The sequence below is a fragment of the Peromyscus maniculatus genome, chromosome 14 (assembly GCF_049852395.1).
Source record: "Peromyscus maniculatus bairdii isolate BWxNUB_F1_BW_parent chromosome 14, HU_Pman_BW_mat_3.1, whole genome shotgun sequence".
NCBI classification, from domain to species: domain Eukaryota; kingdom Metazoa; phylum Chordata; class Mammalia; order Rodentia; family Cricetidae; genus Peromyscus; species Peromyscus maniculatus.
Window position 1 is genome coordinate 52,049,180 of NC_134865.1, and position 13,831 is coordinate 52,063,010.

Below are 13,831 nucleotides of genomic sequence, written 5' to 3' on the forward strand. Positions count from 1 at the left end.
GTCTCACTTAATCATCAATGAGTGATGGGGTGTAAAATATTCTTTCCAGTTCAAAAGTAGCATCAAGTAAATAAGATGAATCTAGTAAGGGTTTGGGAAATGAGGTCATACAGCAAGTCGACACTTAGTAGCCATCCACCAGGCTAGGTTACGGAAAAGGCAAAGACAAATAAAATATCATTTTCCCAGTCTGGCCAGATTAAGTCTCAGAGCCACTGACCATAATGCAGTGTGATGGGCAGGGAGATAGCACGAACATGAATGACTACATAGGAAGGGACCGTTCAGAACAGATGCCAGGACTTGGAGAAAGAAGGGTGGATTCTGGTGTCGGTTCACACATACACACTGCTGCTGGATAGTATCAGACAGTCCTAGGACTAAGGCTGTAATGGGGGCATTTATAGACTTGGAGGGAGCAGCGTTTGCCAAATGAAATGGCAGAATTTCAGTGTTATAACTAGAACGGCTCACCTAGTGGAATCAAGCTGAGCAAGAGCCCGCAAACTGTGCTGCAGTCAAGAGCTTCTAAAAGCACATAGCAGAACTCTTACGCCTGAGGCCAAGAGCAGAGCCCCTGAACAGACCACATTCAGAATTCAGAGAGAGCAAACAGGTCAAGTAAAGGTAGCCCCCCTGGTGTTTATCCCACAGGGCCAGATTTAGGGATGATCAGGAGGGGAGGGGGTACTGGGGCAACAAGCCAGCCCCCAAGGGGAAGGTCAATGCAGGGAGCCAGTGCTGGTGCTCAAAACGTTAAAAACATGATAATCGGGCTGGGCATGGTGGTGTGAACACTCTTAATCCCAGCTCTTGGAAAGCAGAAGCTGGCGGATCTTTGTGAGTTCATGGTCAGTCTGGTCTACATAGAGAGTTCCAGGACAGCCAAGGCTACATAGAGAGACCCTGTCTCAAAACAAACAAACAACAAAAAAAAAAATAAACATGGTAATCCATCAACTTTTGCTTTCTCTGCAAGGGCCTTGCTTGTGTGACTTTGATGTTATTTAGCTATATGGTGCATACACACTACCAGAACATCTTTGATATATTGTTCACATTAATCTGAAAAGGCCAGAAGCACAGGCATATAAGCCACTAAATCCCGAGACTGCTGCTCACCCTATGCAAGGAAACAAGAAGCCAGAGCTTTTTTTAAAGCGTGTGTCATCTCTGGATTCCCGAGGCCTTCTGGGTTACTTCAAAGCTGGACCTTTTGACTGCTTATGGTCAGAGGCGGCATCATATTCGTCTTTGTTTTCCCTAATGTCTAGCTCAGTACCTAGGACATAGGAGGTACTCCGTAAATATTTGTTGAATGAATATAACATTAAATAAGTCATTCAGTTCTAAGTAACCATTGCTTATACTTCTTGTAAATATGGGTTTATATAATTGCAAAGTGTGTCTGTCCTTTTTAGGTCTTGTATTTTCATTGTGGCCTGAGAGCTGTCAGTGGCACTCGGCTGGAGTCGGCCTGCTCCACAGGAAAGCTCTGGCAAGAGCAAATTGAGTATCCTGGCTTGACTACTGACCGAATATGGCAGGGTTCTCACTCCCTTCCATTTGCCTTTCCCTACCTGAGGAAGGGAGATGAGGTTTTTATTTGCTTGTTCTGAAGTGGGAAAGAAAATGTGATGCATATAGGGTGTGGAAAGAGAATCAGGCAATATAGAATAACATAGAACAAGAAGGAAACCCTCCCTAGAGATATAATACAGGCTTTCTCTGTTTGTATTAACTATATATAATGTTATGTGGCTTGCTTTTAAAGTAATTTGGATATTGCAGATATCCTTGACATATATATACATATATATATATAGTTATTGATCACTTTTCACAGAAACACGGTATTCTGTGGTATGAACATATAGACATTCAGTCAATTTATACCAGGAAAACTTAAAGTATTTTATTTTTAATTACCAAAAAATCGTTATCAGACTGGGGTCTTAGCTCAGTTGGTAGAGTGCTTGCCTAGTGAGCACAAAATACTAGGTCTGAGCCCCAGCCCTACATAAACTGGGTTTGGTGGGACACACCTATAACCTTAGCTCAAGTCCATCCTCAGTTACATAGTAAATTTGAAGCCAGTCTGTGCTACAAGAGAGCCTGTATCAAACAAGAAAAGAATACCATCATTGACAGCAAAATTTTTATTACAAGAAAAGGAATACTATAGCTTCATTTCAGAAATAGCTCTGTTTCATCTAGCCAAGCCCTTCCACCTTGGGACATTGATAAAAGTATAGTAGGCTTTTATCAATGACTCTATAGCAAGTGTTCTGACCCAACTTGAACGGAACAGGTCTTTATACTGACTGTTTCAAGTGTCTCCTAGTTGGGACCACCTTAATTGAGCCTCTCTCATACAATAGATTTTGAAAGGGGAGATGAGGCTAAGGGGTGCAGCTCAATGGTAGACTGCTTGCCCTGTTGTTGTTGGTTTTTGCTCTTTGTGGGGGGGGGCACCACCCAGCTCCCAAATAAATCACACACAGAGGTTATTCTTAATTTTAAATGTCCAGCCTTAGCTTTGGCTTGTTTCTAGCCAACTTTCCTTAACTTTAACTTACCCTGTCTACCTTTTCCTCTAGGCTTTTCCCATTCTCTTACTTCTGTAAATCTTACTCTTACTCCATGGCTTGCTGTATTGCTGGGTGGCTGGCCCCTGGAGTTCTCCTCCTCCTCTGACTCTTCCTTTTACCTCCCAGATTTCTCCTTCTATTTATCCTCTCTGCCTGCCAGCCCCGCCTATCTTTTCTCCTGCCTCACTATTGGTTGGTCAGCTCTTTATCGAACTATCAGGTGTTTTAGACAGGCACAGTAACACAGCTTCACAGAGTTAAACAAAAGCAACATAAACAAAAGTAACACACCTTAAAATAATATTCTACAACATTGCACAGAGTGTTCATGGTCCAAAATTACACTCACAGTCACACACACAGACACACACACACACATACACACACACACACACACACACACACACACACCAAAGCAAGGATAACTCAGGAAACTGCAGATGACCAAAGAAATCCAAACTCAGAACAATGGTGTGCTTAAAGCCTGGTCCCACCCCTGACCCCTACCCCAGTCTGTCTCCAGGCTCAGGCTCAAACTCCCTTATCTTGTGCTAATGAAAGAGATCCAACAGTCGAGCCTCAAGAAAACTGAGCCGTCCCAGCTCCTTGTTGCTCTTGTTGCCCTTCCATTGTCCTCTTAGGAGCACTGACTGGTTCCCCAGAGACCTGTCTGCCTGCCTGGACCTAGGAATCTGAGGTGTCAATAGGGTCCTTTTCTCCCACACATCCCTCCTCCTCCTATTAGGGAGGCTACCTGAGCAGCAAAGGAAATCCCTGCAGACTCTTGTCTTGTGTAGAATTTTGTCCTGTGCTCATTAGGCAGACCTCTGATTTGCTTCTAACACATGATTCATTGGTTGGGAAAGAGGAAAAATGGAGTTATTTAAGATAGAGGTTCTAGGGAACGAAGCAGGGTTTTTTACCTCTGGGGAACAAAGCAGGATTTTTCACCTCTAGGGAACAAAGCAGGGTTTCTCACCCTGTTGGCCTCCTCTCCTAGGCCAAGCCCCAGGTTGCTGTGCTATACACCATTCCAAGAGGCAAGTGCCTACCTGGAAAGATCCTACCAGGGCATTATAGACTGAGGCTGACCTCAGAAAAACATTCTCTGCCCTCAAGGTCTTTCAAAGATTAGACTGTCTGGGCTAGCCTCACTCCAGGGAGCTCAAGTAAGAGACGTACATACCAACGCTGTGCCACTGGCTTCTTTAGTTTAGACATGAAGTTTTTCCTCACAGATTTGCTGAGAAGGGCCTGGTTTGCTTTGTTCTCCAGCTCTCTATCTTGAACATGTGGTATTTATATAAGTGCAAAGACCTAAAGCTATTTCCATAAGACGAGGAGTCGTATAGTCCTATAGTGTCATCAAGTCAACATTAAATATAGAAATGCTTATAAAATTATGATCTTTAGAAGGTCCCTAACATGGGACACAATAGAAGAACTTTAACCCCTCCCACTCCTCCTTTGAGAGCCGAATGACACACTGCAGAACCCCACTAAAGTCCCTTCTGCACATCCCAGCCCATAGTCATCTTATTTTTATTTATTTACTTATTTATTTTTGGTTTTTCAAGACACGGTTTCTCTGTGTAGCCCTGGCTGTCCTGAAACTCACTTTGTAAACCAGCCTAGCCTCAAACTCAGAGATCTGCCTGCCTTAAAGGTGTATGCCACCATTGTCTGGCTCATTTTAATTCTCAATTTCAAGGCTTCATGTTCCATGTAAGGGAAGCTACTAACTGACTCCAGAGAACATATTCTGCTAGTGGTCCATGTGAATTAACTAGGTGGGATGCCTCTTTGTACAGCTGAAATCCAAATGTAGTATTCTAATGCAAAGTACTAACATCAGAGTCATTGGTGGAGGAGGCGTGTTTGAATAAGATACCTCCTACCACTCCTAAAGTCAGAGCTTATAAGTGGCTGATGGGCTCTATAAGCAAATGTCCTAGGCATGGAGAGCCAGCCAGTCCTTCCCCTCTGTTATCAGTAGACTTGTTTAACCAATGCCAATTTCCTCATTAGTAAAACAAGTATAATAATACTTACCTGTTAAGGTTGATATGAGGATTACATGCCCTAGTCCTGGACACGCAGGAAGAGAGCTTAATGAATTAACATTAGGTCTCATCACTGATTATCCAAACTCTGCCAAGAGTTATGGTGCTCGGAGTAAGCTGCCAGATGGCAATCTGGTGGTTTCCTGGTGTGTTAAATTCCATACCTATCCAGTCAGGTGCTGTGGAGCTCTTCTGAGTTCTTTCTAAGGCCTTCTCATGCAGATCCCCCCTTTCTTGAATTATTTTAGCATGGGGGTCTAGTTCTACGGGCTAAAGGTACTGTGAGTTTCCCAGAATACTTCATGAATGAGTCACCCTGTGTTTGTATATAGTATGAGATTTGGATGCAATCTCATTAAAAATATAAAAGTCTGAACAGATGGGTTTCTGATTCTGCTGACTACATGGGAATAAAGTTGCAGCTCTCCTCCATCTTATAGTCTTTCTCTCTCCCTCCCTCCCTCCCTCCTTTCCTCCCTCTGAACTCTGTTGTTCCCTTCTTGTCCTTTGACCTTTTCTCAGCTAGAGGAGGGCTTTAGGGAAATCATAAGGATGCTGTGGCACCAGGTATTGATCTGAGGAAGGAGCATGTGGACTCCTTACATTGGCGCTCCACCCATCGCAGCAGCACGGCCAGGGATGTGGTACATTACACAAGCCAGTCCCCCTGACCAGCTGTTTCTGGATGCATCCAGCCCCTATTTCAGCCTCTTCACACAGAAACATGTTGCCTTCCTTGACTCCATTCCTGTGAGACTAAAGAAAGTCCCATGTGGCCCAAGCATGATGTAACAGGGATGTGTGCTTCAGAATTCAAGACACGCCCTCTGAGTTCCTGGCATCTTTTTACCGTAATAATCACACCACCACGGCTTTCCTCCGTGACCCTTGACGCCGGAGCTGCCTCGCCTTGGCCTTGTTTTCTAGCAAGCCCGGACTGGAGAATCCAGCTCTGCTTCCTGTGGGTCTGTGGAGGATCTCGGAGGGCAGGCCTGCCTAACTGGGTGTCCAGAGTGCTCCATGGGCTGATGCTCCCGTTTTTTGTGGTGTCTTGTTTATTTGGTCCGTTTTATTCACCTGCTGTAAGGGAGAAAATCTTGGTCGTTGAAGCTGACCCCTACAAAAACATTGCCACAAAGTCCAGTCCCCCACTTCAGATAATGATGAAATAGTTCATACTCACTTGTAAGTTGAAAGTGGTTGTACTTTCAACCTATTTGTGTCTTTGATTCTAAAGGGTGATTCCTATAGACAGACACAAAAAGGTTAGAAGTACAAAGATTAAAAATTATATACTATACTAAAAATTTTTAAAAGAGAGAAAAAAACCATGTGAATATCACAGAAAATAAACTTTAAGCCCCCCCCCCAAAAAAAACCACATATATACACACAAAACTGCTACCAGAAACAAAAGTGGACATGTTGTTGTTGTAATGTAATAGAGACAGGGTCTCTCTATATAGCACAGGCTAGCCTCAAATTCATGAACCTTCTGTTTAGTAAAGGCATGAACCATCACACCTGGCTTAAAGGGGAAGTAGACACAGGGTTCTACCCCTAACCAAGGAGTTATTTGCAATTGATACCCAGGGGCAAAGGGAAAATCAGTGTTCTCCAGTGGAGCATCACATGTATGTCAGCCAGCTCCAGAACAAGCCCCATGTCCAAGGGTGATTGGCCAACACAAAATCCATGGGGTTTTTTTTGTGTTTTTTTGTTTTTTTTTTTTTAAAGAGAGATAACATAAAATTCAATGGGTAGGAAGATGGGGAGGACCTGGGAGGAGCTGAGGGAAGAGGAAAACAATCAAAATATAGTGTATGAAAAAATTAATTAAAAAAGTTCTCTCCATCAGGAATACTTAGTTTTTAGATGCATATATATTAATAACTAAGTCCCAAACTAATATGTGAAACAAAAACAAATTGGAAGGGAGAATTCTATTGCTAATTCAACAGTAATATTAGGAGACTTGCATATCCCCTTTTCAATTATAGAGAGATCAGTTAAGCAGAATTTCAGCAAAGAAACAGAAGGTTTGAAGAATTCTGTGACCTTAGCAAATGCTTGGCAGGTGTCTGTAGATCACTTCCTGAGGCAGCAGCAGATACACTTCCCTCTGGGGTATGAAAGGGGCACTCTCTGGCATAAACTGTATATGGGGGTTAAATGAGTCTCAGGACATTTAAAAGAACTGAAATCATACAAATTTCCCCAGTTACAATGGAATGAAGTTAGTAACCAATAACAGGTAGAAATTAAGAAGATTCTGAAATGCTTACACAGTTTAAAACACATAGAAACACACTCGGAAATAAACAACAGACCAAAGAATAAGTCACAATGGAAATTTGAAAATTGAGAAAATGGAAACAATGTATAATATACCAAAGCTTACATGATATAGCTGAACATCATAGTATTCTGTGACAGAATATGATCTTACAGCCTCAAGCGCAAATCTGCTCGGGCGTTCTTCCTAGAACCTAACATTACATTTCATGGGGATTTAGACCAGTTTACTTCCTGTTACCAAATGCCTATGGAAGAAGAGAAGCTGGCCAACTAGAAATAAACTAAGAAATTCACGATTGCTGAGAAACATTCCATTTTCCACCCTGTTTCCGGCACTGTATGACTGAGGCCTGGGCACCTCTGCTCTGGAAAGACAACTTAGATGCAGGAAACTCATCCCTTGCTCGCCTCTCATGGCTGCCACGTGGGTGCTGAGGCTTCTGTGTTCCATGGAGAGTGGTTTTCCTACGGATGAAGCAGATTCTAATCAGAGTAAGATCCAGATACACTCAGCAGCTGCCCCCACCGCCTTTCCTGTAGTTCCTTCAACACAATGGCAGGGAATTCCTACGAGGATCTCTGGGTATGCTTCAAACCCCCTCATCTTACAGCCTCCTTCAGTCAGGACCTTCCTGTCTGAAGCATTTCCGGCCCTCCTGTCCCTTAGCTCGGAATACTCAGCTCAACCTGGGGAAGGGTCAAGACTCGGAGTTTTCAAAAGACTCTTGGGTTATTTGATGTAAGGCTAAGCAGCTCCCTTCCTGGGCTTCCAAGCATTTGAAGAAAACTTGTTCTATGTCTTCAACAAGGAGGAAAAGTCCTGGCGTGCAGGGTTATTGTCACAGCTACTTGGCCGAGCTAGAAGAAAGGTTTGTTGAACTTAGCCATGGGTTTTATTAGCCCAGACTCCAGATGAAGTGAGATAATCGGGTCCACGGTGAAAGACAGCGTCCGTCCGCGGGTTTCTCCCAAGCTTCTTAGTAGGACCATGCATACAAACGAAAGGATCAGATGTGTCCAACAAGCACACCACAGCTCAAGTCATCAACAACCACAGAATCTTGCTGATCAGCGGAAAGACTGAGAAAATTAAAAAGCTCGCAGGACAGGAAAATGTGGGTGGGTACAAGGTGTGACTGCTGAGCTGGCTCTCAGCTGCTTCTGGCCACTGTTTCCCCAGCTGAACACACTACACTGTCATCCTACAACAGAGAGCAGAAATCCAGCCTAGCCAGCCACCTGCCCCCGCTGAAGGAGAATGCTTTGTGGACACGTTAGCTGGGCCGACCCCTTTCACTCTGGCCTTCACCCTCCACCATTGTGAACTCTGGGGTGTGGGTGGGAAGAGGAAGAAAAGAGAAAAGAGGAAGTGTTCATCACCAGGGTTAAAAGAAGCCTTCCTGGCATGGGAGTTGGGGAAGAGAAAGTAGAAGAGCCGGTGCCAGCCTGCCTCTGTGCGTGGCTGCCTATTCAAACTTGCTTTCCTAGGCCACAAAGACAAGACTCACTGTTTCCTGAGGCTGGGCTGGGCTGTATTGCAGGAACTGATGGGGCCTGCCAGGACCAGATCTCTCCAAAAGCAGCCTCCAGAATAGCCTGTACCCAGCACTCCAAGGTCCTGCTCCCCATTGTCTGCCCTGGCCAACCATGGAGGAAGGCCAGGCTGACCTGCTCCAGATGCTGGTACACCTGTATCACAGTAGAGGACACAGGCATTATTCCTGGAAGGTGTCATCATCCTGGAGAAGGCCTCCTGTGCCCAGCACTTTCTGTTCTGTGGCTCCTTTTCCACTTTTGAGCCTCGTAGGAGTTGGATCAGGCCAGGAAAAACATATGATGCTATAGCAAGCTGGAACCAATGGCTTGACTTTGGGTCCTGCCCAAGCTGAGTCTCTTGGCAGGAATTGATGAGGTAAGACTGCTTTTTTTTCTAAGTCCCCTAACTGGGGGAGAAACTAAATAGATACAAGTCAGTGAAGCTCTGGTAGGTCACCACTTCATACATTTATTCATTCAATCTTTTGCTTCAGAGAACTTGTTTTATATCTAGAGCATACTAGAAGATGTGGGAGCCTGAAGCAGCTGATGATGACCATGGCTGCCATCAAATACTGGAGATTTGGTGCCTGTGATCACAGACTACAACAGACTACAACAGTCATCAGCTGTTCTTCCAGAGGAACCAGATTTAGTTCCCGTTACCCACAGAGAAGCTCACAACTCCAGTCCCAGGGACTCCACCACCCTCTCCTGGGCTCTGCAGGCACCACACACATCGTGGCACACAGACACACATATAGGCAAGACACCCGGACACACCTTTCATTTATTTATTTAAATGACGGTAGGGGGTAAAAAGTTTGGACATTCAAAGATGAAAGGCAGAAGGAAGAATGCCAGTGTGGAAGCCATGAACAACTGAGGCCAACACCGCAAGGATCCCCTACCAGTCCACCACACACACACACACACACACACACACACACACACACTTTTTTTTTTTCTGTCTTGAATCACGCAAAAACCTGACTACAGGGAGGGAATGTCCTTATTTACTATTATGTATTTTACCTCGGCTGGTATTTCATCACCAGAGAAGTAGGTTGGTCTGTATGTTCCTAACTGGGGGTTGCCATTGGGCATTGCAGGTATACTTGGGACCCTCAAAGGCAGAGCCTACTTCACATACTGCACGCAGGACTGCATGTAATCACATTTTTTTTTTCACAAAGGACTCAGGGTTTTATTAGTTTCCAGACCTCCTTGCAGGCATATGTGTTGGAGAAGACACCACAACACTTGACGACAGCCCACATGCACACACTACAGCACTCCAAACACAGGACAGGGTAGGATCTCTGAAACAGAGCAGCCCAACTCAACAACTGTAAAGCCGTGGGCTTCAGAGGATAGTTTCTGCTGAGAAGATGGCCCAGTGAGTAAAGTACTTTGCTGTGGAAATACGACTACCTGAGCTCAGTTCCCTAGAATCTCTGTAGAAAGCCCAGTTCTCAGAGGCAGCCTTCAGAGACAGGAGCATCCTCGGGGCCCGATGACCAGCCGATTGAGCCAAAATGGTGAGCCCCAGATTCCCTTAGAGACACTGTCAAAAAATAGGGTTGAGAGCAATAGTGGAAGACATCCAAAGTCTGTATCACGTACGTACACACACACACACACACACACACACACACACACACACACACACACACAAGCTAGCTTATGATTTGAATGGCCAAAGGAGCAAAGGTATGGGTTATTGGGTCATTTTTTAAGAGAAAGGAATCTTTGCATATTTACAAAGACATACAGCGTGCATCACTATCTTCCCTGACATCTAGGACATGAAAAAAGTGATTTTATATTTCCCCTCACTAGTATGTGTGAAACATATGTATGTGTGAAAACTCAGAAGTAACGCAGGCCTTCACCTCAGCCTCCGACCTTCACGACTGCATCTCAGAGCTCGTGATCATGAATTGCTTTGGACGTTTAACCGCCTGTGTTTTTTCCCCTGTTTGTCAGTTCACCTTTTGGGTCTTGGCCTCTATCCATACACACTGCATTCATTAAGTGTATTTTGCCGACACAACCTCCCATTGTCGATGCCGAGCTTACAACCTGAGAGCACACTAGGTTTTTCAGGAACATCTCACAACTGATTCATTTCACTACCCTTCCTAGTCCATTTTCTGAATGCCAGACCTCTTCTCTCCTACTCTGTAACCCATAACCGGTGCTCTGTTCCCAAAAAGAAGACCTGATGTTTTATTTCAATGAAATTTTACCCTACAAAATGTGTAGGATTCTCTAATTACCTCTTAATATGTAAGTCTTTCACCTTTTACTAAAAGTTATGTAGGATTTGTCTCAACATTTTACCCAAATTGAGATTCCTTTAGATACCGGAGTTGTCTGGTCTAATGTCTAAACTCTCTACCTTTGTCTTTTGTTACCTCCCATCCACTCAGCATCCCTTCAGTGTGTTCAGTTACATGATCCTTAGTCCACGTTAGTGCTCTTCCCCTTAAAGCCGACCATGTCCCTGATCACAAGTCATCTCCTCTGCTCTTTGCTGGGTTTCCCTTCATAGCATACATAATCGCCTGGCATACCACATCCCTTCATCATATCCCCTTTGGCCTCCTTTAGGATGGAAGATGTGTCGAGGCAGTGGTTTTTGTCACTTTCTTTCCTGCTGGGCTCCATGTTTGTGAAAGGGTGTGGTTGAATCCAGCAACATGCTCACCTGTCTCAGTAAAAATGTTGAACCTGACAGGGCCATGGCTCGGTTCAGTACCACCTGCTAGAGGTTGCTAAGGATCATGGGACCACTTACAAACACACTTAATGCTGTCAGCATCCAGCCTAACTCGTCCTCACTTTATCCAGTGGGGTATCAAGAAACTTGATCATGTTTTTGTTTTGTTTGCTACAATTAGATAATTTCATGTTGGAGATAGCCCTCTCATCGATCAGTCCAAAAGTTCCTTTCTCCCCCTCCCCAAAAGGAAATGGGCTCCATCAGACCTGTGTTATCTCAATGCCTCTTGCTAACTGCACTCAGATTATCTTCGTGATGTCTCATCTGAAATTCTGCTCCAAGACAGCGTTTTAACCAGTGGCCTGTCCAAACCCTGTGACTGCCTGTGAGAAAGTCCTTCTAGACACACTGTACCCTCAGCTCAGGCTGGGGACCTTGTTCCTAAGGTGACAGGCATGGTGTCAAGGGTCAGAAAGTTTAGATTCAAAGGCAATGCTTCATTGAGTATTAGACCATTATTTTCTACTTCTCAACTTCTGTAGTCCATAAAAATGATAATATAACGTGCAAAATATGATAGTATTTCTTGCTATTTGATCTTATCCTGTGGGCTTTGCATCTGGTTGCTACACATAGGCCATAAAGATCTTAGTTTACGGTGTTGTTTATTTTCTTTAATTTAGTATAGGTCCACCTCATTCTCATCCCAAACTTACCCCAGTGGCCTCCTAACTGGCTGCAAGCCTCTCACCTCATACTCTCCCAGTTTAGACTCTTCAGTGAGACCACTCCTGCATGATTAGTGGGAGCCTGTGACGATCCATCCAGACTTCTCAGTCCCCTTTCAAATCTACCAAGTCAGAATCCACAGGACCTGCAAGTGATTACATTGGAGTCTGAAGCACATTCTCCTCTCTTAAGTCACGCCACTCCCCACTGAAGGAACGTTCTTACACTTCCCGTGAACCATCCCCAAGCTAATGAACCACCTTAACTTTCAGATGAGATGCTTTTGACGTCATTGGTTCTAAGAACGATGAGCAAGTGTGTCAAATAACTTTAGAGCAGCTACAAAAATGATCAAGATCCAGTTAGAGACTCCCTTCTAGTGAAAGCGAAGTGTGTTGTTTCTCGGTGGTGAGAGGGCACTTGGGAAGCATGTGTGGTGGGCTGAGTTCCTCTTACTCATTTTATGCTTACTCTGTGCTGGATACAGTGACAAGCATTTTTCTTATTTAATTCTTACCATAATCTTTTTAGAGAGGTTTTTTTTTTAATCTTTATTTATATAAGAAAAACTAAGATTCAAAACACTCCGGCCGTCTAGAATCACAACACTGGTCCAGACTGGAGTGCAAATAACATCTGCAATACAGAGGTGAAGACAAGGGGTTCCGTCCTGAGAAGCCAGGGGCCTGGGTGGGAGGCACGGATACTCTCTCAGATGTCTAGTTTCTCCTCACACACGGCACCATCACCCCCAGTGTCCCCGTGGTTGGGACGTGTTCCTGCCCTTGGGAAGCAGGAAGGGAGAAGCGAAAGGCGTTTGATTTCTTACGAAAACACAATCCAAAGTCTTACCTGTCACTTCTGCTTACATTCTGTCGATCAAAGCTTGTGCACATGGCCACATTTAGTTGCAAAAAAAGGCAAAGAAATGTAGGAACTTGGAAGTTACTTACTAGAGAGAAAAATGGGAATTACTAATAAGAGAAACCAGTAGGTTCTGCCCAGGTGCCTAACTGAAGGATGAGGTTCAAACCCTGTCACCAAAACTTGTAATCTTTGTATATAATTGACTGTTGGTAGATGTTGAATTGAGATAGATTGAGAGATACGTGTAAGCTTTTTTATGGTTTGGAATCATTTATTCCTTTTCTTTTCTTCCTTGACCACCAAAGTGATTCTGTGACAAATTGCCACAATTTTTAATGAAGTTATTTTTACTTATAAAACAGGACACATATCTCTGTTGAGCAGAAATATTATAATAAAATAATCTACCAATTATTTTCTAGACTTTTTAATGAAACTTTATTTTTTACATTTAGGGGTGTGTGTGTGTGTGTGTGTGTGTGTGTGTGTGTGTGTGTGTGTGTGTTTGCATGTACATGCTGGGGCATACATGCGAAGGTCAGATGAAGATTTGATTCTTTGTAGTTCTTTTAAAAGTTGATTCTTTCATTTTCACCATCTGGGTCTTGAGGATCAAACTCAGACTGTTACAGGCTTGACAGTAACTGCCTTACCCAGTGAGCCCTCTTGCCATTCTGAAATTGTTATTTTATTCCAAATAAATACATGTTGATTTTTTTGTGTTTCACATAACTAGTTCATGTACCCATTGATAAGCACTTGAAATATATATACATATATGCGTGTGTATATGCATGTAGCACTTTATATTTATATATATATATCCTCCCAGATACATACATATATATGTGTATATAGGCATGCATGCATATTCTGCAAAATGATTTTATAAAAATAATTTTTACCAAATAATCATCTTCTTTATAAGAGACAATTGTCTTAGGAGAATGTCATTGTTCCAAATACTTCTGGAATTTCATTTCTGCAGGAGTACAGGTCAACTCGTGTGCAATAATGCT

General features: G+C 43.6%; 1 protein-coding gene and 1 long non-coding RNA gene across 3 annotated transcripts in view; one reads left to right on the top strand and one right to left on the bottom strand.

Moving 5' to 3' along the window:
* Positions 1-13,831, top strand: part of Rad51b (RAD51 paralog B) — a 541,809-nt gene that overhangs the window by 515,750 nt on the left and 12,228 nt on the right. The gene's annotated exons all lie outside the window — the stretch shown is intronic.
* On the bottom strand, positions 4,731-8,260 carry LOC143268454 (uncharacterized). The gene is made up of 3 exons (XR_013044395.1): positions 6,713-8,260; positions 5,838-5,899; positions 4,731-5,734 (listed from the first exon to the last, which is right to left on the bottom strand). It is a non-coding gene; the product is annotated as an uncharacterized LOC143268454 (long non-coding RNA).